Source organism: Manis javanica, chromosome 8 (assembly GCF_040802235.1).
Source record: "Manis javanica isolate MJ-LG chromosome 8, MJ_LKY, whole genome shotgun sequence".
Lineage (NCBI taxonomy): Eukaryota > Metazoa > Chordata > Mammalia > Pholidota > Manidae > Manis > Manis javanica.
Window position 1 is genome coordinate 55,339,068 of NC_133163.1, and position 27,393 is coordinate 55,366,460.

A 27,393-nucleotide genomic window follows, 5' to 3' on the forward strand; every position below is an offset into this window, starting at 1 on the left:
GTAACATAAGCATGTATAGGTTTTAAACTACAAATTAAACTGTTCACATACATTAACATAATAGGAATACAGCTACATAACAAAAGCAGACCTACAATTACCAGCCATATCCAGTGAAACCAAGAAAACCAGTTAGGTACCCTAGGCATTTGTGAAAACTTATCAATGATATGATGGATATTGTCTAACTGAATTTGAATAGTTTGAGAAAAATCAGACAGATTTAAACAACACATTCCTGGGAACTGTTCATGTCCCATGTGCTCTTTTAACAGTAGACAGACTATTGTCACACGATTTTGGAGCACTGCAACTTGCTCTTCTCCTAATTCCTGGTTGAGTTCTGACAGTATAAATCCAGTCAAATTTGTTCTTTTACTGTATGCACAGGCCAGCTTAGATATCTCCTTTTTCATTCCAATGGCAAGTCCAGGAACCGGTGGGATGACTGCAGCTACAACTGCAGCAGCGCCAGGATCTTTATTGAAGTTTTTTGATGTTCATCTTCTGGAATGACTCTTCCAGAGGATGTTGATGTTGGAAGTTCTTCATATCGTATCTTAGTTCATTTTCTGGGTAGCCAAATTAGGCTTTGATCCTCTGTATAAACACAAACAAACCCTTTGCCCACACTTTGATATGAACTTTATACCATTGTGAAGAACCTATTGGAGATCACCACACAGGAACTGCTATTTATTTTTTAGAAAGGAATATTATCAGAAAAATGTACTTCCATAGCTGATCATCTGACACCCTTTGATAGATCAAAATTAAGTATATGTAAGGCATGCATTAATCATTGATTTGCAGTTAGTTTTATCCTATCAGAGAGTAATCCCCCTTTTCGTTCTCTCTTTTTCTTTTATCATTAATCAACAATTACATAAAGAATATTATGTTTAAAAGGCTCTCCCCTACACAATGTCCCCCCCAAAAAACCCAATACAGTCACTGACCATCAGCATATCAAAATGTTGTAGAATCACTACTTGTCTTCTCTGTCTTGCACAGCCCTCCCCTTTCTCCCAACCCCCACATTATGCATGCTAATCATAATACCCCCTTTCTTCTTCAAACCCTTATCCCTTCCTACCCACCCATCCTCCCCAGTCCCTTTCCCTTTGGTACTTGTAAGTCCATTCTTGGGTTCTGTGATTCGGCTGCTGTTTTGTTCCTTCAGTTTTTCCTTTGTTCTTATACTCCACAGATGAGTGAAATCATTTGGTATTTCTCTTTCTCCACTTGGCTTATTTCACTGAGCATAATACCCTCTAGCTCCATCCATGTTGTTGCAAATGGTAGGATTTGTTTTCTTCTTATGGCTGAATAAGTGTATATGTTCCATTGTGTATATGTACCACATCTTCTTTATCCATTCATCTACTGATGGACACTTAGGTTGCTTCCAATTCTTGGCTATTGTAAATAGTGCTGCGATAAACATAGGGGTGCATCTGTCTTTTCCAAACTGGAGTGCTGCATTCTTAGTGTAAATTCCTAGGAGTGGAATTCTGGGTCAAATGGTAAGTCTATTTTGAGCATTTTGATGTACCTCCATAGTGCTTTCCACAATGGTTGAAATAATTTACATTTCCACCAGCAGTGTAGGAGGGTTCCCTTTTCTCCACAACCACGCCAACATTTGTTGTTGTTTGTCTTTTGGATGGTAGCCATCCTTAAAACCATCTCACTGTGGTTTTAATTTGCATTTCTCTGATGACTAGTGATGTGGAGCAACTTTTAATGTGCCTGTTGGCCATCTGAATTTCTTCTTTGGGGAACTGTCTGTCCAGCTCCTCTGCCCATTTAATTGGATTATTTGTTTTTTTTTGTTGAGGTGGGTGAGCTCTTTATATATTTTGGATGTCAAGCCCTTATTGGATCTGTCATTTACAAATATATTCTCCTATACTGTAGGGTACCTTTTTGTTTTATTGATGGTGTCTTTTGCTGTACAGAAGCTTTTCAGCTTAATAAGTCCCACTTGTTCATTTTTGCTTTTGTTTTCCTTGCACAGGGAGATATGTTCAAGAAAAGGTCATTCATGTTTATGTCTAAGAGATATTTGCCTATGTTTTTTTCTAAGAGTTTTATGGTTTCATGACTTACATGCAGGTCTTTGATCCATGTACAATTTACTTTTGTGTAAGTGGTTGGACAGTGGTCCAGTTTTATTCCCTTACATGCAGCTGTCCAGTTTTTCCAGCACCATATGTTGAATAGACTGCCATTTCCTCATTGAATGTACATGGCTCCTTTATCAAATATTAATTGAACATATATGTTTCAGTTAATGTCTGGAGTCTCTAATCTGTTCCAATGGTCCGTGGCTCTGTTCTTGTGCCAGTACCACATTCTCTTGATTACTATGGCTTTGTAGTAGAGCTTGAAGTTGGGGAGTGAGATCCCCCCCGACGTTATTCTTTCTTCTCAGGATTGCTTTGGCTATTCAGGGTCTTTGGTGTTTCCATATAAATTTTTGAACTATTTGTTCACGTTCATTGAAGAATGTTGCTGGTAATTTGATAGGGATTGCATCAAATCTGTATATTGCTTTGGGCAGGATGGCCATTTTGATGATATTAATTCTTCCTATCCAAGAGTATGGGATGAGATTCAATTTTTTAGTGTCCCCTTTAATTTGTCTTAAGAGTGTCTTGTAGTTTTCAGGGTATAGGTCTTTCAATTCTTTGGTTAGGTTTATTCCTAAATATTTTTTTTTTGATGCAATTGTGAATGCAGTCGTTTTCCTGATTTCTCTTTCTATTGGTTCATTGTTAGTGTATAGGAAAGCCACAGATTTCTGTGTGTTAATTTTGTATCCTGCAACTTTGCTGTATTCCGATACCAGTTCTAGTAGTTTTGCAGTGGATTCTTTAGGGTTTTTTATGTACAATATCATGTCATCTGCAAATAGTGACAGTTTAACTTCTTGTTTACCTATCTGGATTCTTTGTATTTTTTGTTTTGTCTGATTGCCATGGCTAGGACCAGCAGTAGTATTTTAAATAACAGTGGGAAGTGTAGGCATCCCTGTCTTGTTCCCAATCTCAGAGGAAAAACTTTCAGCTTCTCACTGTTCAGTATGATGTTAGCTGTGGGTTTATCATATATGGCATTTATTATGTTGAGGTACTTGCCCTCTATTCCCATTTTGTTGAGAGTTTTTATCATGAATGGATGTTGAATTTTGTTGAATGCTTTTTCAGCATCTATGGAGATGATCATGTGGTTTTTGTCTTTCTTTTTGTTGATGTGGAGGATGATGTTGATGGATTTTCGAATGTTGTACCATCCTTGCATCCCTGGGATGAATCCCACTTGGTCATGGTGTACGATCCTTTCGATGTTTGGTTTGCTAGTATTTTGTTGAGTATTTTTGCATCTACGTTCATCAGGGATATTGGTCTGTAGTTTTCTTTTTTGGTATGGTCTTTGCCTGGTTTTGGTATTAGGGTGATGTTAGCTTCATAGAATGAGTTTGGGAGTATCCCCTCCTCTTCTATTTTTTGAAAAAGTTTAAGGAGAATGGGTGTTATGTCTTCTCTGCATGTCTGATAAAATTCCAAGGTAAATCCATCTGGCCCGGGATTTTTTTTCTGGGGTAGTTTTTTGATTACTGCTTCAATTTTCTTGCTGATAATTGGTCTGTTTAGATTTTCTGTTTCTTTCTGGGTCAGTCTTGGAAGGTTGTATTTTTCTAGGAAGTTGTCCATTTCTCCTAGGTTTACCAGTTTGTTAGCATACAGGTTTTCATAGTACTCTCTAATAGTTCTTTGTATTTCTGTGGGGTCCATCATGATTTTTCCTTTCTCGTTTCTGATTCTCTTGATGCGTGTTGACTCTCTTTTCCTCTTAATAAGTCTGTCTGGAGGCTTATCTATTTTGTTTATTTTCTCGAAGAACCAGCTCTTGGTTTCATTGCTTATTGCTATTGTTTTATTCTTCTCAGTTTTATTTATTTCTTCTCTGATCTTTATTATGTTCCTCCTTCTGCTGACCTTAGGCCTCATTTGTTCTTCTTTTACCAATTTCAATAATTGTGACATTAGACCATTCATTTGGCATTGTTCTTCTTTCTTTAAGTGTGCACGGATTGCTATATACTTTCCTCTCAAAACTGCTTTTGCTGTATCCCCCAGTAGTTGGGGCTTTGTGTTTTTGTCATTTGTTTCCATATATTGCTGCATTTCCATTTTAATTTGGTCATTGATCCATTGAGTATTTAGGAGCATGTTGTTAAGCTTCCATGTGTTTGTGAGCCTTTTTGCTTTATTTGTACAATTTATTTCTAGTTTTATACCTTTGTGGTCTGAAAAGTTGGTTGGTAGGATTTCAATCTTTTGGAATTTACTGAGGCTCTTTTTGTGGCCTAGTATGTGGTCTATTCTGGAGAATGTTCCATGTGCACTTGAGAAGAATGTGTACCCTGTTGCTTTTGGATGTAGAGCTGTGTAGATGTGTATTAGTTACATCTGTTCTAGTGTGTTGTTCAGTGCCTCGGTGTCCTTACTTATTTTCTATCTGGTGGATCTGTCCTTTGGAGTTAGTGGTGTGTTGAAGTCTCCCAGAATGAATGCATTGCATTCTATTTCCTCCTTTAATTCTGTTAGTATTTGTTTCAGATATGTTGGTGTTCCTGTATTGGGTGCATATATATTTATAATGGTTATATCCTCTTTTTGGACTGAGCCCTTTATCATTATGTAGTGTCCTTCTTTGTCTTTTGTTACCTTCTTTATTTTGAAGTCTATTTTGTCTGATACTAGTGTTGCAACACCTTTTTTCTCTCTGTTGTTTGCATGAAGTATCTTTTTCCATCCCTTGACTTTAAGTCTGTGCGTGTCTTTGGGTTTGAGGTGAGTCTATTTTAAGCAGCATATGGATGGGTCTTGCTTTTTTATCCATTCTATTACTCTGTGTCTTTTGATTGGTGCATTCAGTCCATTTACATTTAGGATGATTATTGGAAGGTATGTACTTATTTCCATTGGAGGCTTTAAGTTTGTGATTACCAAAGGTTTAAGGTTAGCTTCTTTACTATCTTACTAACTTAACTCGCTTATTGAGCTATTGTAAACATGGTCTGATGATTCTTTATTTCTCTCTGTTCTTATTCCTCCTCCTCCCTTCTTCATATGTTGGGTGTTTTGTTCTGTGCTCTTTTTTGGAGTGCTCCCATCTAAAGCAGTCCCAGTAAGATGCCCTGTAGAGGTGGTTTGTGGGAGGCAAATTCCCTCAACTTTTGCTTTTCTGGGAATTGTTTAATCCCTCCTTCATATTTAAATGATAATCGCACTGGATACAGTATTCTTGGTTCATGGCCCTTCTGTTTCATTGCATTAAGTATATCATGCCATTCTCTTCTGGCCTGTAGGGCTTCTGTTGAGAAGTCTGATAGCCTGATGGGTTTTCCTTTGGAGGTGACCTTTTTTTCTTTCTGGCTGCCTTTAATACTTTGTCCTTGTCTTTGATCTTTGCTGTTTTAATTATTATGTGTCTTGGTGTTGCCCTCCTTGGATCCCTTGTCATGGGAGTTCTGTGTACCTCTGTGGTCTGAGAGCCCATTTCCTCCCCTAGTTTCGGGAAGTTTTCAGCAATTATTTCTTCAAAGGCACTTTCTATCCCTTTTTCTCTCTCTTCTTCTGGTACCCCTATAATGAGGATATTGTTCTTTTTTGATTGGTCACACAGTTCTCTTAAAATTCTTTCACTCCTGGAGATCCTTTTATTTCTCTCTGCATCAGCTTATCTGTGTTCCTGTTCTCTGTCTTCTAGTGCATTAATGGTCTCTTGCATCTCGTCCATTCTGTTTTGAAGTCCTTCAAGAGATTGTTTTATTTCTGTATTCTCCCTCCTTAGTTCTTGCCTATTTCTCTGCAAGTACATCAACATGGTTATGACTTTTGTTTTGAATTCTTTTTCAGGAAGACTGGTTAAATCTATCTCCCTAGGTTCCTTCTCAGGGTAAGATGTAGAAGATGTTGAAGCTGTCTGGGTTAGTCTTGTCTGGATCAAATTTTTTTGCCTTTTCATATTGATAGGTGCAGTGGAGTGATATTGACTTGTCCGTCAGCTGGGAGTATCAAGACTCTTTCCACTTGGCTCCTGGCCTTTTTTTACTGGGACAACTGTGACCCCTAGTAGCTTGTGTTGGGCAATTGCGTGGAGATTGGGTGTCTGTATCTTGCCCGGCTGGTATGGAGGAAGCTCCCTTGCTGTGGGCCTGGCCAGCCTCAAGCTGCTGCTCTATGGCGGGTCCCCAGAGGGGTAATGGACCGGGGCTGGTTGGCTGTTTACCTCCATGAGAGTTCTCCAAGCTGTTGCCCAGGGGGTTAGTGTGCCCAGAGTTCCCTGATATTTCCAGCAGCTGGACTGTGAACCGGGATGCTTCCATCCAGTTGTGGGGTCCCTGTCCCTTTAAGACTTTCAAAAAGCACTCGCTTTTCTTTGTCACAGGGGTGCTGGCTTTTGGACCCACTCACAGGTCTTACTGTCTTGCTTCCCTAGTTTCCAGCACCCCATGCATGCACTGTGTGTCTGCGGTCTGGTGCAGATGGCTAAGGCTGGGTGTTTAGCCGTCCTGGGCTCCATCTCCTTCCCTGCTCTGACTCCTCTCCTCCTGCCAGGAGCTGGGGTGAGGGATGCTCGGGTCCCACTGGGCTGCAGCTTGTATATTACCCCTTTCACCAGGCACTGGGTTCTCACAGGTGTGGATGTAGTCTGGCTTTTGTCCTGTGTCTTCTGGTCTCTTTTAGGGATAGTTGTATTTGCTGTATTTTCAAAAATATATATGTTTTTGGGAGAAGATTCCCACTGTCCTACTCACTCCACCATCTTGGCTCTTTCCTGACCTGTAAGGTTTCTTTTGAGAAGTCTGATGATAACCTGATGGGTTTTCCTTTGTATGTGATCTTTTTTCTCTCTCTGGAAGCTTTTAATAGTCTGTCCTTTTCCTTGATCTTTGCCATTTTAATTATTATGTCTTGGTGTTGTCTTTCTTGGGTCCCTTGTTGGGAGATCTGTGAACCTCCATGGCCTCAGAGACTATCACCTTCCAAAGAGACACTTTATGTCCCTTTTTCTCTTTTTCTTCTGTTACTCCTGTATTGAGAATATTGTTCCATTTGGGTTGGTTACACAGTTCTCTCAATATTTTTTCCTTCCTAGAGATACATTTTTCTCTCTGTGCCTCAGTTCATTTGTATTCCTGTTCTCTAATTTTTATTCCATTTACTGTCTCCTCCACTATATCTAACCTGCTTTTAAATCCCTCCATTGTATGTTTCTTTTCTGATAATATATTCTGTAATGATTGAATCTACATCCGTAATTCTTCCATGAGTTCTTGGATATTTTTCAGTATCTCTAGGGGCATTTTAATGATTTTTATTTTGAAATTTCTTTCAGGGAGATTGATGAGTTCAGTTCACTTGACACTCTGATTTTTGTGGGATTTTCGTTTGAACTAGGTTCCTTTTACATTTCATATTTTTATGTGGCACCCTCTAGTGCTCAGAATTCTACTCTTGGAGCTCTTTAGCCCCTGAGCGATGTTATGATTGCAAGGGAGGGGTGCTGATGCCTGAGGGGCAAAAAAAGAGCTGTTTCCTCATTCCTGGCTTCTATGCATATCTCCACTGCTAAAAGCAGTATGGTGAACACACAGGTATAAGCCTCTCTGCTTTGCATTTTAGCTGTTGTTGCAGGGCTTCCCTCTGGCTGGTCTGATGCCAGGGTAATGACTGCTGGTTTGTGAGCTCAGTGAAGGCTAGCTGGGAGGAAATCGCATCAGGCTGAATATCATGGTGGGGGGCCTTGGAGCTGCATAGCCAGCCAGGGGGATGGACCACCTGAAGATCCTGGAAGTTCCCAACCTACTGGGAAGAAGTCACCCAGACAATTTTGTCTACCTGTCCTTTCTCCTGAGCAGTAAGCTCTGCATAAACCTTGCCCCTTTAGCATCCCTCACTCTGTTAGGAAGTCTCATACTACCCACCTTTCTTTTGTCCCAGATCAGCTGGGTGTGGATCCCTATTTTCAACAAGTGACCGGAATATCCATCTCTCCAGGTATTCCATCTGTTTTTGTTTTACAATCCCACTGATCTCCAGAGCACCATGAAATGTAGGTTCGTGCTCCCAGAGCAGATCTCCATAGCTGGGTGTTCAGCATTCCTAGGCATCCACCACCTCCTCACTCCATTTCTTTTCCTCTTGCCAGTGAGCTGGGGGGGAAAGGCTACAGTCCCACCAGATCGCAGCTTTGGTACATTACACTGTTCTGTGAGGTCTTCCCCTTCTCCAGATGTATGCAGCCTTCTTTCCTGTTGTTCTTTCAGGATTTGTTGTATTCATTATATTTTCATATTATATGTGGTTTTGGGAGGGGGCCTCATCTCTCATGCCGCCATCTTTAATCTTCTCTCCTAAATAACTCTTGTAAAGTAAAATATTTTAATCAAAATCAGTGACTGGAAAAAAGATTATTGGTGATTCAACTGAACTATTTACTTTGAAGATACAGCTTTTTTCTTCATTTTTATGATTTAATTCTTTTACTTGTTTTAATTTACTAATTTTGGTTCATTTTACACTTTTTTATTCCATCATTCTGCAACAGGCCATGTTTTCATCTTATAGATGACAAAAACTCTGTGACACAAATGTTAGTCATGCTTCTCTGAGCCCTCTGCTAAGCTAGGTCTATACCTTAGCTCCCATCCTTGCCTGGCTTGTATTTCCCAGTTGTAGCAAAATCCTGCAGTTAGTTTAGTGGGAATCTCCCCATCTTTCATATCTAGTCATCCTGACATGCCCACAAGAATCCTGTTAAGCTGTTCTTGTGAGAATATCTCCACCCAGATGCCTCCCTTGATCCTCCTAGCTCTTTTGACTATAAATCCCATTTGTCCTTCCTGTGTTCAGAGTTGAGCCTTATTTCTCTTCCCTGTTATGAATATTCACGTCTCAATAGTCCTGAAAAAATTCATCTTTATCATTTTAACATGTGCAAAAATATTTTATTTTTTTAATACAGGTCTCCTATATATGTCTTCATGTCTATTACACTGTCACTCATATTTGAAATAAATTTTCTTGCAAAGTGTTTGAAATATTCTAGTTAGTTCTCTACAACTTGTTTGATTATACTTTATGATGTTGATCTGTTGTCAGTTTCAATTATGATTATGTTTTTTATGATAGTATATTTATAGTTAAGAAAGTTTTCTATTCCACTAATTGTATCTCCAGGAGAGCTGTCACTTTCATCAAATTTCATTTTGGCCCTTCTAAGTTTTTAATTTAAATAGGAGAGGGTTATTTAGGTTGCTGTATATATCTTAAAATAATTGTAACTCTTCTTTAATATTTAAGATGGACAACAGGAAGGCAGAACCAACTGAGTGTAGTACATTTCTCTACTGAGGCAGGGGCCAAAAACTTGGCAAACAATTAAAATTCTCTTAAATTACTTAAATATTTGGAGTAGAAGGGAGGAGAGGGAGATTTTCTGCTCCCAGATCACTTTAGCTGCAAGAGGCAATTTCCTAAAATTTGTAATGACAGGGAGAAATTAACCTTTTCACTGCAAACACCTTAACATCTGTGGGTAAATAGCAATATTTTGAGAATCTCTCACCTAGCCTTAGTCCATGTCCATATAAATATGTGATTACATGGAGGAGTGAGGTCATATCTAGACCAGAGAGGTTGAGTTAGGTCCCTTTTTGTAGCCAGATCATGAGAAATATGATGAGTAGAACTGGATGACAGCTTGTAAACAATAAATGGGTTTGTTCCACGTTATTTTTCCCTTTTATTGATTTCAGATTCAAAGGTAATTTTCCCTGGGAACATATTTACCCCCACAGTTATATCTGAAAATAGTGGGCATAACCTCTGAACCTGAAATTTGTCTTCATGGGTGCAATGTTTGGGTGGGCTGCCCCTAAAGATGGTGAGGAGATACACGAGAACACCACTGTGTATGGTCAGGAGGCCCCAGTGGCTGCAACAGTGGACAGTGCTGCTTCACCTGGTAGCCCCCTATCCATGGAACTTCCACTTGGGGAGCCCATAGTGAGAAATTGGTCTATGGTAAAGCACCACATAGATGGGTGTGACCTTCCCCAGAAATGATGAAGGGTGGAAACACCGTAAGCTGTGTTTTCCTCCATGAGATAGAAGACTGCTAAGAAGCCCTGACTGGCCATGTAACAGCCAGGATTGTGGGATGTTTGTTTCTTGAGATAGTGGAAAGTATTATTGAGGGGAGAGACACACTTCAGCATCACTTGGAGGAGTTGGGCAATGACCTATGGGATGCCCATAAGAAATAGAGGTAGTTATTGAGAAGACAGGTCGAAATGCTGGAAGATACATTAATAGTGAGGGAGAAGGAAGCAGGAGAATCCATGTTGCAGGAAGCCATGGAGGATGGAGAGGAAAAGCAGTGTCTTCAGCCCCAGAGATGGTACAGGACATGTTGGGGAAGGATAATGGGGTGGAGTCAAGGGCTGAACTATTGCCAAGGCTGCCACCTGGGATACCAGTCCCTCCTGTATTAGAGGCCCACCAGGTTGTAATTAAGAAAGTAGAAAATACAATAGAGAGCTCCTCAGGGGGAGGAGAAGCCCCCTCCATAGGTTGTAGAGCACTCTATGGTCCACCCCTACACCCAGGATGAGCTGGTGGACATAAGCAACCAGTTTAAGCAGAAGTCATCAACCTCTGCCTGCATGGATTTTGAGTTGGGACATGAAGGTAGAAAATATTATGTTAGGTTCTGAAATGGGTAAACCAGATTCCCTGACAACTCACCCTACCTTCCGGCAGTAGTTGAAAGTTACTTACACAACCTCAAGGAATCAGGCACTTCTGGATTGGCTGACAGCAGCCATCAGGGAAGTTTGGCCTAATCAGGGTGATTTACCATATTTACCCACTACTTGGAAAATATATGCAGAGCTCCAGCAGGTGTTATGAGAGATGGGCATGAAAAATAACATCTGTAATGTTGATCGCCCGGGCCCTGATGAGTTATTCATTGTAGGAATGATAAATCTGGTGCTCTCTGCAGCTTCCCCATTTCTCTTTGGGTACCTAGTGATTATTCTTGCCCCCACATAGGGCAACCCATAAGTGAGGCTACTCATACTTGAGCAGATCTGGGGGAGGTTGAAACAATAAGAGCCTGGAAGGAAGTATGGGCTATGACTGAAAGGAGATATGCAAAGGGCCCTGTGAAAGTCTTGAGGACCTGAATGTGGGTTGATTTGATAAAGGTCAGGGTAGTAAAAGAAAAACTTGATGGGAAGCCCAATAGAATCTTGTTAGAACTGTGGCACAAATTAAAGCCAGAGCAGCAGTTCCAGTCACTAAGGTCAGATACAGAAGCTGGAGGCAAAGCCACATGTCTGGCCTGTGGCCCTGCCAGAATTCCTAGGGGACAGTACTCAGGATCCACCTGGGCCCTCACCCCAATTGGAGAATGACTGGGCATCACAGTTTGACTCAAGGGGGGTCAAATCCCCCACCTTGAAAATATAGTGAGGATTGAAGGCCACATGTATAATTAACAATTCATTGGTCCCCCGAGAATGTACAATGTGTCCTGACATAGACACAAGAGCTGAATGTTTTCTGATTTATGGCAACCTTGAGCGTTTTCCTGGGACTCCTACTGTGATAGATCACTATGGAGGTAAGGCAATTAGAGTAAAGAAAGGCTAAATCCCATTGATGATACGGCATTTATCCCTAAAGGGGTACACTATGTACATTTCTGCCATACCTGAATATATTTGGAGGGTAGATATCCTGCAAGGCCTGTGGCTTAGAGACCACTGAAGGTGGGTTCAGACTAAGGGTACATGTGGTAAAGGCAGTTCTGAGGGGATACGCTAAGCACCCACTTGTACCTCTGCCTGTACTTCAGTGGGTGACAAAAACTAAGCTGTGTAAATTGTCTCAAGGACAAAAGGAAATTGGAGAAACTCTACAGGAGTTGGAGAAGGTGGGCATCATAAAACCCACTTATACTCCTTTTAGTTCCCCAGTGTGATCAGTGAAAAAAAGCCAGATGGCTACTGATATATGATCATGGGTTACAGGAACTTAAATAAAATAACACTCCCTTTGCATACTACTGTCCCCTCTATAGCAGCCCTTATGAACACCCTCAGTCATAAACAAGGGCCACATCATTATGTGTGGACATTGCTAATGCTTTCTTCTCTATTGACATACAGCAGGAAAGTCAGGAACAGTTTGCCTTCACTTGAGAAGGCCAGCAGGGGACATTCACTGTCCTTCCACAGGAATACCTCCACAGTCCCACCATTGGTAATAGACATGTAGGACTTGACCACATGGAAGATGATGCAAACAGTGTAACTGTATCACTATATTGGTGATATCATGCTCACATCTGATTTTCTTGCAGATTTAGAAGTGGAAGTTCCTAGACTGCTGCATCATCTACAGGAGAAAGGATGGGCTGTGAACAGCACCAAGGTTCAGGGACCTGGTTTGTCTGTAAAGTTCTTGGGGGTTGTCTGGTTGGGAAAAACTAACGTTATCCCAGAAACAGTCATACACAAGTCCAGCTTTTCCCCACCCCTACCACTGTGGCAGTATTACAAGAGTTTTTGGGTCCTTTGGGCTACTGGTGTTTATCCCTCACTTGGCACAAACTCAGAAGCCCTTTCACCAGTGGGTCCAAAAGGGCATCAGGTGAGATTGGGATGAAATGTCAGCTGCCTTTACTGCTGCTAAGTGAGCAGTCAAGGCCATACGTGCCTTGAGTGTAACGGATTAATCAGGGCCCTGTGAGCTAGATGTTCATGTAACCAATGGTTATAGATGGAGCCTTTGGAAGCGACTTGAATGGACATGTCCACCTATTGGATTCTAGTCACAACTATGGAAAGGAGCAGAATTCCAGTATACTTTGATAGAAAAGCAACTGGCTGCCATGTATCATGCCTTGCTAGCTACAGAGTCCATCACCTAAACAGCTCCAACAAAGGTAATAACCACCTATCCCATTGCATGGTGGGTGCAAGACTGTACCCAAAGGCCATGGAGTGGCATGGCACAGACAACTACACTGGCCAAATTAGGTGCATATTTGCAGCAGCATTGCCCTCTCTCTACTAGCCCCTTAACTGGACAACTCCAATGCTTATTGGGGCCAGTGAGGTATACCAGTGGAATGCAGGGAGAACTTACTTTTGAATCATTCATAGCCAAGAGTCCTTATCATGAGGAAAAAGCCCTTATATGTGAAGATGCTTATTATATAGATAGGTCCAGTCATGGTCAGTCACTGAAGTGGAGGGCTGTGGCTTTCCATCCTAAGACTGAGACAATATGGATGGAGGATGCAGAGGGAAAGAGCAGCCAATGGGCTGAGTTGTGGGCAATATGGCTCATGATCACGCAGGAACCCTCCTCTATATTTGCATTGACAGCTGGGCTGTCTATCAAGGCTTGACCCTAAAGCTGCCAACATGGTAGCATGCCAACTGGATGGTTCATCACCAGCCCCTTTGGGGACAAGAGTTGTGGAAAGACCTATGGGCCTCTGGTTAGGCTAAGAAAATTACTGTATAGTAATAGATACCAATAGTCTATGGGGCTGGTCATTTTGCTTATGTATTGTGCTCTGGCATTTGAATGAGAAGCCCTGGATAGGAGCCTTGAGACCTATATATAATGTGACTAGCCATGTGTCTTTGGCATCACAGGGAATGATGTAGTGGATATGTCAGCCCAAGTGCATTGGCTAGAAGGAAAGCCTGCCTCTGATATAGGCCAATGGTTACATCAGCATTTGTTGCATGAACAGCAAAAGACAATGTGGGCTGTAGCTTGTCAGTGGAGGTATCCATTGACCTTGGAAGAAGACAGCAGAGCCTGGAAGGATTGCCTTGTGTGCTCTAAGAAGGACTTACACTGCACTCCACAGCAACATGGGATAAGAGCAAAGGGGCCACTTTCCCTTGTCAGGCAGCAGATAGACATATACTGGGCCTCTGCTCATATCAGAAGGATATTGATATGCCATGAATTGTATGGACACAGATACTGGATTGTTGGTTGCTCTTTCTGCATGTCATGCAGCTTAGCAAACCAACAAAAGGGGCCTAGAGTATTTCTTGGCAGCCTATTTCATGCAACTAATAGGGAGAAAAAAGCAGTAGTTGCAGTACTTGTGTCAGACAAAATAGACTACAAAACAAAGAAAGGAACAAGAGACAAAGAAGGAGACTAAATAATGATAAAGTGTCAGTTGAACAAGAGGATATAACCATTACAAATATCTATGCACCCAACATAGGAGCAACTACATATGTGAAGCAAATACAGAATTAAAGGGGGGAATAGAACGCAATGCATTCATTTTAGGAGACTTCAACACACAAGTCACCCCAAAGGATAGATCAACCAGACAGAAAATAAGTAAGGAGACAGAGGCACTGCACAACACATTAGAACAGATGGACCTAACAGACATCTATGGAACACTCCACCCAAAAGCATCAGGATACACATTCTTCTCAAGTGCGCCTAGAACATTTCAAAGAATAGATCATGTATTAGGCCACAAAAAGAGCCTTAGTAAATTCACAAATATTGAAATTGTACCAACCAGCTCCTTAGACCACAAAGGTATGAAACTAGAAATAAATTGTGCAAAAAAGACCAAAAAGGCCCACATTTACATCTAGGCTTAACATGCTCCTAAATAATCAATGAAGCCGTGACCACATAAAAAGATCAAACAATATAAGGAGACAAATGACAACAATAATTCAACACCACAAAATCGGCAGGACACAGTGAAGGCTGTGCTAAGAGAGAAATCTATTGCAATAAAGGTCTACCTCAGGAAAGGAGAACAATCCCATATGAACAGTCTAAACTGACAATTAATGAAATTAGAAAAAGAACAAATGAGGTCCAAAGTCAGTAGAAGGAAGGGCATAATAAAGATTAGAACAGAAATAAATAAAGAAGAATAAAACAAGCAAAAGAATCAATGACACCAGGAGGTGGTTTTTTCAGAAAATAAACAAAATAGATAAACCCCAAGCCAGACTTATCAAGGAAAAAAGAGAGTCAACACACAAAAACAAAATCAGGAATGAGAAAGTAAAAATCACTATGAACACCACAGAAATACAAAGAATTATTAGAGAACACTACGAAAAAATATGTTAACAAAATGGATAAACTAGAAGAAAAGGACTTTATAGAAAAATACTACTTTCCAAGATTGACCCAAGAAGAAATATAAAAGCTGAACAGACCAATTACCACCAATGAAATTGAATTGGTTATCAAAAAAATACCTAAGAACAAATCTACCTAAGAACAAAACTCCTAAACCAGATGGCTTCACTGCTGAATTTTATCAAACATTTAGCCAAGACCTAATACCCATCCTCCTTAAAGTTTTCCAAAAAGTAGAAGAGGAGGGAATACTTCCAAAATCATTCCATGATGCCAGCTTCACTCTAATATCAAAGCCAGGAAAGACACCACATAAAAAGAAAATTACAGACTAATATCCCTGATGAACATAGATGCAAAAATACTCAACAAAATATTAGCAAACTGAATTCAAAAAGACATCAAGAGGATCATTCATCATGATCAAGTGGAATTCATCTCAGGAATGCAAGGACAATACAATATTCAAAAATCCATCAACATCATTCATCACATCAACAAAAAGGACAAAAACTACATGATCATCTCCATAGATGCTTAAAAAGCATTTGACAAAATTCAACATCTATTCATGATAAAAGCTCTCAACAAAATGAGTATACAGGGGAAGTACCTCAACATAATAAAGTCCATCTATGTAAAACCCACAGTCAACATCATACTGAACAGTGAGAAGCTGAAAGCTTTTCATGTAAGATTGTGAAAAGGACAAGAATTCCCACTCTCCCCACTTTTATTCAACATAGTTCTTGAGGTCCCAGTCATGGAAGTCAGATCAAAGAAATAAAAGGCATCCATATTAGTAAGGAAAAAGTTAAAATGTCACTGTTTGCAGATGACATGATATTGTACCTAGAAAACCCTAAAGAATCCACTCCAAAGCTACTATATCTAATATCTCAATTCAGCAATGTTGGAAGATACAGTATTAATACACAGAAATCTGTTGCATTCCTATACACTTATGATGAACTAGCAGAAAGAGAAATGAAGAAAACAATTCCATTCACAATTGCATCAAAAAGAGTAAAATACCTAGGAATAAACCTAACCAAGGAAATGAAAAACCTATACTCTAAAAACTACAAGACACTCGGTTGGGTCTGGAGGGTCTGGAGAAAGGGGAACCCTCCTACACTGCTGGTGGGAAGGTAAACTAGTTCAACCATTGTGGAAAAAAATCAAAGAAGGCACCAATAAGTGCAAATGCATACCATGCTCATGGATAGGAAACAATATTTTCAAAATGGCCATCCTGCCTAAAGTAATCCACAGATTCAATACAAACCCTATTGAAATACAAATAGCATTCTTCAACAAATTAGAGCAAAGTGTTCTAAAATTCACATGGAACCATAAAATACCCTGAATAGACAAAGCGATTCTGAGAAGGAAGAATAAAGCTGGAGCAATTATGCTCCCCGACTTCAAGCTCTACTGCAAAGCCACAGTAATCAAGACAATTTGGTACTGGCACAGGAACAGATACATAGACCAATAGAATGGAATAGAGAGTCCAGATACAAACCCAAACATATGATAAAGGAGCATGGACATACAATGGGGAAATGACAGCTGCCTCAACAACTGGTGTTAGAAAAACTGGACAGCTACATGCAAGAGAATGAAACTGGTTTATTGTCTAACACCATACACAAAAGTAAACTTGAAATGGATCAAAGACCTGAATGTAAGTCATGAAACTATAAAACTCTTAGAAGTAAACATAGTCAATAATCTTCTGAATATAAACATGAGCAACTTTTTTCCTGAATGCATCTCCTCAGGCAAGGAAACAAAAGCAAAAGTGAACAAGTGGGACTATATCAAACTCAAAAGCTTCTGTACAGCAAGGACACCATCAACAGAACAAAAAGCATTGTTCAGCATAGAAGAACATATTTGTAAATGACATATCCCACAAGGTGTTAACATGCAAAATGTAGAAAGAACTCACACACCTCAACACCTATAAAGCAAATAACCCTATTAAAAAATGAGTGGAGGATATGAACAGACAACTCTCCAAAGAAGAAATTCAGATAGCCAACAGGCACATGAAAAGATGCTCCACATCACTAATCATTAGGGAAATGCAAATGAAAACCTCAATGAGATATCACCTCACACCAGTAAGGATGGCCAACATAGAAAAGACTAGGAACAACAAATGCTGGTGAGGGTCTGGAGAAAGGGGAACCCTCCTACACTGCTGGTGGGAAGGTAAACTAGTTCAACCATTGTGGAAAGCAATATGCAGGTTCCTTAAAAAACTAAAAATAGAAATACCATTTGACCCAGGAATTCCACTCCTAGGAATTTACCCAAATAATACAAGTTCTCAGATTCAAAAAGACATATGCACCCCTATGTTTACTGCAACACTATTTACAATAGCCAAGATATCTAAGCAACCTCAGTGTCCATCAGTAGATGAATGGATAAAGAAGATGTGGTAGATATATACAATGGAATAGTATTCAGCCATAAGAAGAAAACAAATTCTACCATGTGCAACAACATGGATGGAGCTGTAGTGTATTATGGTCAGTGAAATAAGCCAGGCAGAGAAAGACAAGTATGATTTCCCTCATTTCTGTAGTGTAACAATGAAGGAAAACTGAAGGAACAAAACAGTACAGCCTCACAAACTCCAAGAAGGGACCAGCAGTTACCAAAAGAGATGAATGGGGCAAGTAGGTAGAGAGAAGGGAAGAAGGGGATTGAGAGGTATTATGATTAGTACACTTTGAGTGGGGAGATCATGCAGAAGACAGTGTGGCACAGAGTGGACAAGTGGTGACTCTGTGGCATCTTGCTGCACTGATGGACAGTGATTGCAATGGCGCATGGGGCGGGACTCAATAATGTGGGTGAATGTAGTAACCACATTGTTCTTCAGGTGGAACCTTCATAAGAGTGTATATCAATAATACCTTAATAAAAAATTGTAAAATAAGAAAAAAGTTATTTAAAAGTTTTATGTGGGGTATGTTTTCTTGTTCCTATTACTTAAAAAGTCAATTTATGCATATAGATAAAAGTGAACACTAACTACTTTTTACCTTAGACTTCCATGATAACACCCACAAGTAATCTTGTTGACTATTCTTAATTATCTGTCCAGAAATATTTTCCAGTTTTGAGGTACGATGCTATACATCATTGTATAAGTTAAAGATGTGTAACATTGATTTGATACACTTATATATTGCAAAATGACTTCCATCATAGCCTTGGCTAATACCTCTAACATGTCATAATTATCATCATTTAATGGAGAGAAAATTAAATCAATTCTAGCAACTTTTAAGTATATAATATTGTATTATTAACCATAATCCCTATGGTAAATATTAGATTGCTAGAACTTATATATATTCTAACTGGAAGTTTGCTCTCTTGGATCTAATATCTACCCATTTCCCCCACCTTCCAACCCCTGGTAACTACCATTCTATTCAATATTTCTACAAGTTTAACTCTTTAAAATTCCACATATAAGCGATTTCACACAGTATTTGTCCTTCTCTAATTTATTTCACTCAGCATAATGCCCTCAACATCCATCTACATTGTTGCAAATGGCAGGAGTTCCATTTTTTTCCATGGCTAAATAATATTCCAGTGTGTGTGTGTGTGTGTGTTTATGTAATATAAATTTTGGAGATATGCTGTACAAGACAGTACCTATAGTTAGTAGTATGGTGTTGTGCAGTTTAAAATATGTAAAGAGGATAGGTCTCATGTTAAGTGTTCTTACAATATAACAAAAAATCTAAAAACATACACAAATATTCACACAAAAGAACACAGGGAAATTTCTGGAGTTGGTAGATATGATTAGTATCTTGACTGTGGTGATGGTATTACAGATACATGCATATGTGCAAAGTCATGAACATATATACATCAAATATGCATGATTTTTTGTAAATCAAGTATATCTCAATTTAGCTAAAAAATATACTTTGATGAAAATATCTGAATTTCAAGGATAAAGAGGAAATATTACAAAAGTTTAAAGAGAAAGTAGTTTACATACAGGACAAAGATATTTATTTTATGCTAAGGCCTCTCACGTGCAGCAGGAAGTCAGAATACAGAAGAGCAGTGTATATGTGCTCTGATAGGAAAAGGATCATCCTAAGAATCTCCTGCTCAGCCACATAACAGTTCTGCTGGGTATTTTTAGAACAAAAGAAATATTGTTGTTTTCATTTTGCTCTCTTATAAAAGGCACTAGATGATATCAAACAATATTGAAGGAGAAAAGAAATAAAACAAAACGTATGGCAATATACCTGACCAAATGGCAACTTAATCAGAACAAGGATTTCAAGATAAGCACATAAAATATGAAAAGAATAGAAATCAAAGAGAAATGTATCTTCTGGCATGTTTATTAAAGTTGCAATGGACTATGATGTGTCTTGACATTTTTGTGAAATTTTGTATTAGTATGAAATAAAAGAGATATAATAGTTACAACAACAGTAATGATGTTAATACGCTCAACTGACTCATGGAAACTCAGGACTTGGTGTGGAGAGTTTTCAATAAAAGCATTATAAATTTTCCTTCTATGATAGTGCATGAATATTAAATTTTGCATAGTACCATATTTAACTGTGTGTGCAATAATTTAATATTAAATAATTAATATATAAATATTATAACTATGTGATGTATGCTGACCAAATTAATTGTGATACTGTTTTTGCAACATATACATAAATTACTACATTGTACACCTTAAACTAATACAATGTTATATGTTAATTATATCTCACTAAAACTGGGAAAATAAAATCAAAATTTGTAAAATGTAAATGAAAATACTTTTGCACGCTTGTTAGGAATAAGATGGTACCATGAGCAGAATTAAAACACATAGTAGACTATCAAAATAAAGAGGGCAAACTGATCTACAGAATATACTATAGACAATTACGCAAGCTAAAATAAAGAGTAATAGTAATAAAACAACTAAAATAGTTTGGGGCAGTAGTTTTCTGCTACCAAGTTTTAATGGGCAATGTTCTTTCTTATCGGCAAAACAGAATAGCAAATTATACTCATGTGCTTTGACCTACTAAATTTGTGAAACTCATCTGAAACAGATATTGATAAGGTTATAAGACATGGGCTATATACCAGATTATATGAGACTCAACAATTTTTCAGTGGTATTTATTTGGGGGAAAACTGTTTACAAACAGTAATATTAAATATATATTTTTAAGTCTTTAAGGCCAATGTGGTTTCATTACTGATAATGCAAGTTCTAGAGCCAGACTGCTAGAGGTTAGATTCTGATTTAATCATTGACTCATTTTGTTATATTGGATATTTGTTAGTCTATGTGTACCTTAGTTTCTTCATTTGCATAAGAGATAATATTTATATGTTTCTGATTGGTAAAATAGTTATTAACTCTAAAGATAAAATAAGGTGACATAAGGTAAAATAGTTACTGCCCCTAAAGTATTTAAACAATGTCTGCCACATAGTCCTAAGAGTTCCACATCAAGCATGTACCCTGGCCTCTTGCTGCTTTTTCCAAAGATGTGAAAAGCTCTTCTGCTGAACAGAGGTGCACTTTGAAAGATCTGGGATTTGATAACTACAAAAGGAACTATTAACAAATGGAGCATATAGAGTGGTAGATACATTCTCCAGGCTTGTTCTCATATGCTAAGGTGTGTTTTACACAACACATTCTACCACATGGTCCACAACAAAGATAGGCTTATTTTTTCTATAGTGTTGACCAACTCTTTTTTTACTTTTATCTTCTCTCTGTTTCATTTGACCACTCCCCCAATTACGCTTCCTGGGATAACTTTCAAGTAAACTACCTGCTCCCAAGTGCTTTATCTGGAAGTTTTACATTTTCTTTCATCACTGTGTTCTATGAGCATATATTCACAATTGATTACATTGATATGATATTCTTTAAAGCTTTCAGCTAGGAAAGAGAGCTGACAAGCAAAACAACACTTAACATACATAGAATAATTGATTTCTAGCACATGTAACTCAGAATCTAGCTTTTCATTATTTTAACATTAAATATTGGTAAGGCCTGGAGAGGTCATTGAACTGGTTCAGAATTATATAACTAGTTCAGCTGTAAGGCACCTATTTCATGAAAATTGACAACCCATACTGACACTGATCATCAGGACAAAGAAATGGAGGGGAGAATCCATAGTCATTAACTCAAAACAATAAATATACAGATATAATTTCATAAAGAAAACTAAGAGTTCTTATGTTAACAAGGCTATATGTATTTTCTAACTCCAAGAGAATGTAAACCTTTGGCCACAAAATCCCATACTACCTAAAAAAAAACAATTTTAAAAAATTTAAGAGGATTTTTCTCTGATAGTCACTTCATAATCTTGTTAAGCTCCTGGTGTTAAAACTAACAAAAGCATGGGTCTCCTATGACTAGGTTCATTAAGAATTTTTGATTCAGATTTGTTCACCTTGAGTTTCTAAGCAATTTATTAATTAAAGATGAGATTTTTCTACCCATTACTAGTTCTTACTGAGGTTTCTTTTAATGGATTTCTTCTCTAGTAAATTGTGATTCTCTGTTCCACCAATTTTGGAGGCAGTTGTTTGTCCTAGGACCTGCCTTCACTTCTAGATCTAAGAAGAGTAGATTTTTCATTTTGTATAGATTTTTACTTGTTAAGACAGAGTAAATGTAAATTTATATTTACTTTTAAATATATATTTTAATATATAAAAATAAATGTGTATTTACTTACATACCAGATTAGAAACTTTTATTTTTAATAGAATGTAATGTTGAAAACTTGACTGGCTGGGAGTAACAAGTGTTTGTTTATTTGGCTTTACTTTATGCAGAAATATATAAAAATAGGGTTTTTTACTAGCTCAATACACATTTCTGAATTATTAACTATGGAAAATATTTTATCAAACTTTCCTATCTTACAATAGTATTTTTACCCTGAACTTTGTATTCTTAAATCATAATATATGATTTTGTATCTATATTAATTCGTGATCATTTTATATAGTTACTAGTGATAAGCTTTATATTTCTGTCTCATAATTTTAAAGTAATTTTAGACACTGCATATAATTTAGATAAAATACACAGCCGAAATCTCAGATGTCACATAGTTTTAATTTGTTTAATTGTTTCTTTTTTGAGAATGCATTTCTCTGAAACTATCTTGGTAATTGTTCATGTCATGTTCGATTTTCTTTTTGAGCTTAAAGATAAACAATGATTTACCTGGTATGTGTTTCAGCCCTAAGAAAATGGCTATACTGAAACTTGTTGACACAAAAGATGAATTTTCCTCTGCCAGCACTTCTGTCCATTCTCTAATATTGCTTTATAATTAATTAGCTGTCAGATCTGCTAAACTTCCATGAAGAGACTACACAGATGTCATGGCAAATTGTTCCTGAAATTAAGATCTGAACTGTGGATGTTCTTCATCCTAACCTTACAATTCTCTTTATTGATTTTGCTGTCATTTTCACCTGTGCAGAACTGAAAGGAATGGAAATGGTGCTTTGCTTCTAAGAAGAAATTATCATATAATAATACATGAAATAGTTTAGTGTTTATATCAGAAATTATACATATATGTGTATTGTGTGTTTATGTATATATACATACCTTTACCCAGCTCTGAAGTGTTGAGGTTATATTAATGTAAAGACAATAAATTATAGTTTAGATGACATTTAATATTTAAAGTAGATTTATAAAATGAAGCATTTGAAAAGTCAATTAGAATATTTTAACAGTTTACCTTGTTTGTTAAAAATTATTGATTTCATTTGTATAGTAATAAATTCAAATATTAACATTCCTTATGCAAATTGCAGTGCACATTTTGGAGTCACTTGAGAAAAAAAGTGTTCTCACTGCACTGGAATGTCTTAAATTAATAAAAACATTAATTATTTATAATTTGAAATGTAGACTATGTAATATATTTGATCATATATTCATGTCTATAAATTTGTCATATTTATGACTTCTTGTAATTACAAATACTTACTTTAATTTTTTCAGTGAACAGTATATAATTAGAATGTTCTGATGGCATTATAAGTTCCATGTAAATAATTGAATTGTGTATAATTCCACCATATTAATTACTGTACACAGGTGTGATGCTATTAAGATAATAGCACACAATATTTGAGTATCCAGTATTTATAGCGGCATTCCACAGTAAAGCGGTGTTAACTTATGCCTTCTTACGACACATTTATCCGTTTCAAAATTATTTCTTTGAAAGAGTTTCTCAAATAGAATTACTGGGCATAAATCTAGGATAATATAGAACCCTTCATTCCCAGAGGAGCATACCTACAGCAGTGTATAGAGCCGACCGCAGGTTCCTCTGCCTTCTCCTCTTAGAGCCGGGCCTCGCGATTCCGGAGCCGCGCGCCGCCTTTCATCCGGGGATCTGGCGTCCTGGCCTGCGGATATCGCGAGCATTCGTCGCGGCTCGTGGTGTCTGAGGTGAATCGCGGGGCTCCAGCTAAAGAAACGCTGGAGAGAGTAGGGGCGCGCTTAGGCCAGCGGGTGTGCGTGCCCAAGTGAGTCTGTTGCTGTCAGCCCAGCAGAGGGCATGTGCAGGCGGCAGCCCCAGTGTCAGCCCAGTTACCAAACCCCCTGCCAGAGCAGGGTAAGCTGGCTGCCCATGGCTGCCATTCCTCCTGAGAGGCCCTGCGGCCCAGTCTCCGTGAGGGCACAGTCAGTCACTGGCCCTGGTGGGCGACCCACGGCCACTGACCTGGCGGGACCCCTGCAGTTTCTCCCACAGTATTAAGTCCAGTCCCACAGCACCGGTATCTGGTTTGATTCTGTGCCCTTAATTGATTTGACTCCGGACGTCTTGCAGTGTTCTCCTTCATACCAGCGTTTTCTTCACCTACACAATAAACTACTCACTCAAAACCAGGTGAAAGTACACTTTTAAGTACTAAGTATACTGAGACAAAGATAGTTTTTCTTACTGCATCTGATGGACATATAGCACTTTTGCTATTTTGTTATCCAAACAGTAATGATAAGTTGACACCTTACTACGAGTTGGACTCTGATGTGAATCTTTAATTTCAGTTGTAATTTATCTCAGTATTAATGATAACTTTAAATGTGATGGCTTTGCTTGGGTTTACTGAGTAAAAACAGTGGATGGAGAGGTTTGTTCTCATTAAAATTTAATAATAAATTTAATAATAAAATCCCCCATACATATAGACAGATTTTTGTTACATAAACCAGTGTCATTAAATTTTGAACTGTTATTTTATTCATTAGCATTGTAATTGTTCTTCAATAATTTAAATTTATGCTTTACATTAAATGATCTTTTTCAATACACTTTTAACGATTTGTACAATCCTCAAAGTAAAGCAGTTGCCTTTTTGTTCCTGTTTTTTAACCCAAATATTTAGTCAGATGTATGTGTACATAAAGAAATGCTACCTCAGTAGTTGTTTAATACCTTAGTATGCTTAAATCGATATGGTTATAAAACACTCTTCTCATTCTAAGGGAATATTAAATATGTTACAGTCTTGTTTTATCACAAAATGGATTTTTATTAATGTGTATCTTTATATGATTTTAAAACATATGAAATTGAATCACTGAAATGCCTCTTCATCATAATTGCTTTTGCAAATAGTATGAAACCACTATGAAACATTCATATTTCATAAAATGGCTGAGTAAATGCAATATACTGTGCAGAAATGTTATAGTCTACTAATGTAATACAGAGGAAAAAGCAAATTTGAAGGTTTGTTCTTGTTAATAATTTAAGCAATAAATTCCCTAGATAATTTAATGAAAATATTTATAATGGAACAAAATGAAGTACACTAAGATTAATATGTGTTACAGTGTATGAACCTATTTAACAGTAAAAATGAAATAATAAAATCATGTGTACATTCAGTGTGGGTATTTGGAGTTCTATAATTAGGTTACATTTGGTAAACATGTCTTTTTTTCCTTCCCCTCAAAAAGATTATATTCTCACGAAAGGCTTTTATAAGCAAAAGTTTTATTAAGGTACATAGATAAAGTAGTTCTTTTTGGGATAGAGATAAAAACAGTTTTTAGGGCATATTTTCATACAACTAGCTCACAGCTCTGAAAATAAGCAATTGTTGTAGTTAAATCATTCTTGGATTGTTGCAAGTCTTTGGGAAATTTCCGGAGTTCTGAATAGGTTAATTCTCATAAATTGTCTGTGTTCTTGCTTTTGATGAAGAGCAGCTATTCAGAATTCTTACTCTCCCACTCGAAAAATGCTTCTTAGCTGATTATATTTGGATATATGTAAGTTGTTAAGAAGAAGTGAAAGTACTGAATTCACTTTAATGTCTCACATCTTAATTTTGCAATTGTCATTTTAGCAGAAAGAAAAGCATTAGGGATTAATATACCCCTTTTTTTTCTTTTAGATATAGCAAAGTAGAGACATATGATTCAGAGATTCTAGATAAATAGGTCTTGACAAGTTTGCCATAGAGCATTGAGAATACTGTCATTTTAGGATCACAATTAATTTCAGTTTATTTAGTGGGTGAAAAATTTGTAAAAAAATATGTTCTTATTTATGTAATGAAAAGAACCCAAGCATCCATTTGTTTATTCATTTTTGCAGAAAATTTTGTTACAGTTTTATTAGACTCTAAAGCTCTCCTGAAGGAAAACAATAGATATATAATGAATGTGTAAGTATTCAAATAACTTCTTGTAAGCACATGAAATATTGGTGTAATTTTAATATCTAAAGCTTGCATATTTCTATATATAGTACAATGATAACAGATTATTACAATACATTTTTTCTAAAGAAATATACTACTACTGAAATTTTTCCCTTTTTTGATAAATCTTAATTTTCTTGGTTATTAACCTGGATTCAGTGTGAACATAAGTATGGAGAAATCTGGAATATCAAATCATCAATGAATTAATATGCACTTAAAGTAACACTAATAATACAGACAATCTAGATCTTTATTAATAAAAGCAGTTTATATTTTGGATGCTTTCTTTTTTTCTTTGCCCTATAATTTGTCAATAATTAGCTAGCCTACAGAATGTTGATTTGGTCTGCTATGCCACATAAATATAGCTTCATACCCCTCTTTCTGTCAAATGCCTCTCCCCATCCTGCATATACTTCAGGAAACTTCTAAAGCTATCCAAATAACTGAATATTGTGTTCAATTTTCCCTAAGACAGGGTAATGCAATCTTGAATATATATTTCAAATGCTCCAAACATATACTAGGTACAATATGTGATATTATATGTTTAACTCTTAATCATCAGCCCTATTCCATAATTCTTATTAGCAATATCGACATGCTTAAAAATTTACGATTTTGGCTTTTCCATTTGCACAATCATTTTGAAACTGAAATTCATCAGTAGTCTAGGATTCTTTCTTTTCCTGAATAGTAGAAAGGTCTTCAGTAAATGAACAGAAATACATAACACAGTATGAATTAACACTTTTCTATTTTTAAATGTACTTACTGCATTTGAAATATATAAAGTTTCCTTGTTATTATTATATCAAAGCAAAACAGGTATTAACAGTTACTTTTTATGTATCTTTTTAAAAAGTAGTATAAAGAAATATATTTTAAAAAAAGCTTGGTGACCTTTGAAGTAGTTTATTCAGATTAACTGGTTCCCCCATGTTTACACTAGTATTCAGGGAGTGAATTGAATGGCTACTGAATCAAGACACAGAATATTGAAAAGGTCACTGATGTATGATGGTGAAAATCACCTCATAAAACTTGGATATTAGAGATATTTTCTTCATGAAATATGCATAAATTGGCATAGCAAAAACTTCAAGGCAAATATTTTCCAACATTAAATAGTGAAAAAAGAAAGCACTATAAGGCAAACATGATGAAAAAGTGAACATTCATAGTGTCCTACTTTAGGCCACATTTTCTCTGACATATTTTCTATTTGCAATATGGTTTCTGATTTACACATAAAATTACAGTCACATCAGTTGATTATGATATCAATTTATGTACATGTCATGATAAATCAGCATAATTTAAAATAAAATATCTTACTCTGTGC

General features: G+C 37.2%; 1 long non-coding RNA gene across 2 annotated transcripts in view; it reads right to left on the reverse strand.

The window, feature by feature from the left end:
- Window positions 1-23,710, reverse strand: part of LOC140843265 (uncharacterized) — a 101,641-nt gene extending 77,931 nt beyond the window's left edge. The window contains exon 1 of one of the 2 annotated variants that reach the window (XR_012120877.1): window positions 23,623-23,710. This is a non-coding gene — a long non-coding RNA (uncharacterized lncRNA). The remainder of the gene's footprint in view (window positions 1-23,622) is intronic. The other variant, XR_012120878.1, reaches the window with a different exon arrangement.
- Window positions 23,711-27,393: the final 3,683 nt, after the last annotated feature.